The sequence below is a fragment of the Austrofundulus limnaeus genome, unplaced genomic scaffold, assembly GCF_001266775.1.
Source record: "Austrofundulus limnaeus strain Quisiro unplaced genomic scaffold, Austrofundulus_limnaeus-1.0 Scaffold135, whole genome shotgun sequence".
In the NCBI taxonomy this organism is placed as follows: domain Eukaryota; kingdom Metazoa; phylum Chordata; class Actinopteri; order Cyprinodontiformes; family Rivulidae; genus Austrofundulus; species Austrofundulus limnaeus.
In genome coordinates this window covers 1,048,074-1,051,138 of record NW_013952537.1, presented here as the reverse complement: position 1 = coordinate 1,051,138, position 3,065 = coordinate 1,048,074, and positions in this window count along the sequence as shown.

Sequence of the window (3,065 nt, the reverse complement as noted above, 5' to 3'; positions counted from 1 at the left end):
ACACACACACACACACACACACACACACACACACACATAGGAACGATGAGTTAAAAAAAGAGGTTTGATCCTGTGTTTTATACAGAAAAACACATAAGCATACGCACAAAAAACTACTCTGCGAAAGAAAAGCAGCTAAGGAGGGGTGGGGGGAACATATGGAAGGGGGAGAGGAGATCAGTGGAGCCGGTGACATCCAGGGCAGAGTGCCGGGACCGATCAGAGACCTTCAGAGTCCAAACCAACTGTTATCAGTCAAGCACAGTTTACCAGAGTTCAGTTTCTCCGTATCCACCCGGCGCAGCCTTCAGACCGGGTTCCAGACAYAGGTGGGGGATCAAGGCTTCCTTCATACATATCATCTTTAAAGCTGCTGAGTTTTTGATAAAAAACTGTTCTCATGATGCAAATGAGAACATTTTATGTAATTTACAGACGATCAGTACAAGGTGACAGCATTAGTGTGTTGAAAATGAACTTATTTTAGGATTTTCATAGTTTTATCTTGACATTTCTCCAATAATATCCTTGAACATGAAATCTGAGGCAGTGATTGGTCCATGCCGGTGTTTTTTCTAACGACGTCATCCAGGATCAGCTTTGCGGCACAGCCAGGTGTCGCAAATCAGCTCTAAGACTGACACTTAAGAATTACTCCTAGACTTCACTTAAAGTAAGACTGAGACGCCTGATAACTGACTTATACTCTCAGCTTTTAACTAAGAATTATTTTACACTTAAGYCCACTCTTAGCAGCATTCTTAAGAGTAATTCTAAGAAGTTTGATAAATACGGGCCCTGCTCTGTAAATATAAGAGGAAATAAACTTGAAACAATTTGGTAAAATTTTAAGAAATGATCATGCATTCTGTGAATACACAGCTCATTATACAGCATGGAAGATGGTTTGGGTTCCGCAGTTTAGTAAAGACGGAATCAGACAGTTTGACTTCTAAGAAGGCACCGTGTAAAACCATTTGTCACAATCTAATCTGCTACAAAATTAATTTACTCTGCTGTACAAAACTGATCCTTTAAAATGTTATCTACCTATAACAGGTAAGATATTAACTTTTTGACTACGTTAAAAGACAATTTTAAAGCTCAGTGAAATTTTTCAAGACTTCATATTTTTCAGTAAAACTGCTCTGACTCATACATGATACTTCAGACAGAACAAAATATTCTGTTTAGAAGCTGATAAGTTTCATAGGACTGCTGATATTCCTCGGTTTTATTATTATTATTATTATTATTATTATTATTATTATTATTATTTTTTTTTTTACTTTATAAACCAAACAAGTGATGCCTTGTTTGAACCTCCCTGGTGATGGACAAAGTCACAGACTGGCTGACACTTCTGTTACTTAAGTCCTGCACTCTGGGGCCAAAACATTGCACTTTGAATGTTTTTGTGCTACTGTTCAACAGATTAAATGGAGGCAGAACCTCCAGAGAAAAATGTGTAAGTGTAAAACACAGAGTGGAGATACTGTGGTTTTAAAAATAAAACTGAAGTGCAATAAATTTCTGGTTTGAAACATTTGCAGTGGGACATAAGCCTGGACATTAACATATTTTGTACATAAGGTGTCTTTGCTGTTGTTGTTTTATGAGGACACATCTACTCATTCCACTTGTTGAAGGATGTATCTAAGCGGCCAGCTAATGTAAACGTTTGTCATTTTTAACAAACTTTCAAGCTTTCATTCCCTTCATTTACACCTGAGCTGTTCAATTGACAAGAGTGAGCCAGCCACTAAGCTTTCTGACCTCTCCTTTGCCAGCACAAAATCAAATTATTACGAAAAAGAGAAAAAAGGTTACTACAACAAAGGCTGTAATAAAATGATGGCATAAGAAAAGAAGATGACTACATGCAAAAAAAGTATCCTTCACTCAGTAATGAGCCTTCATTTTATTTTCTACATTGTTTGTGAGAACGTTTAAATTTTTCAGAGAAGCAAATTTACACTTTTCCATTAATTAAGATTCACATTATTGTTTATTGTGAATGTTTGCTTGCATGAGAAGATCAAAAGAAAAAAAATGAATCATGAAGTCATCTCAAAAATTTTCTCCTTGAATGTGTCATAAAATTAAGATAAAACCTCAAAAACAGGATTTCACAGGTGGCATGTTGAGGAAAACAGGAGGTGTTTTCTGAATGATTTCCAAAGAAAACAGCAAAAACTAACCCAAGGAGGAAGGCCACAAAGATCTGACAGGGATCAACGAGAAGAGCCAAACATACAAAGATTAGGATGAAATGGGTGGCAAAACAGCCTGCAAATTTTAAACATTTCAAGGTAAACCTATGTGTTTAGTCTGCTTAAAAACCCTGTTTGCCATGAAGGATTTTAATATAAGTTGTGACTAATATACAGATCCTCTTCTTCCCTAAACCTCCAAGTACCCACTGCCCGTCTCTCCACCATGGGGAGCAGGGCCTTCACCTGTTCTGCACCTCTCCKCTGGAACTCTCTACCACCTGACCTAAGAAACACCACCTCTCTTCYTGTGTTCAAGACTGCTTTGAAAACACATCTCTTTAGATTAGCATATYCATCTTAACTTCATTTGTAAACAWTGYTCTGTAACTCATGCCAGCTTGTCTCTAACTGTATTTTCACACATTCTCCTATGATGTGTCTACTGCTGTAAGTGTCCTTGGGTGTCCTGAAAGGCGCTTTTCAAATAAAATGATTATTATTATTCCTATTATTATAGAACACATTGCACAAAGCTGAATATGAGAAGTTTACTGAAGCTGCAAGTTTATAACCAACAGCAACTGTTTTACCAGAACCACAACCACGCAGGAGTCTATACAAGGCAGGGGTGGGCAATCCAGGTCCTCTTCTTCTTCGTCTTCTTTTAAATTTTATTGGTGGTTGGCAACCAACTTAAGGTGCATTTACCGCCACCTGCCAGACTGGAGTGTGGTCATCAGTGATCTCAGAGGGAACTTACCACATCTCAATGATGTGTATGATGTGCAAATTCACATCCTAACATATTCTACACATATTCTAAATACGATCAATTAACCCAGCATTATT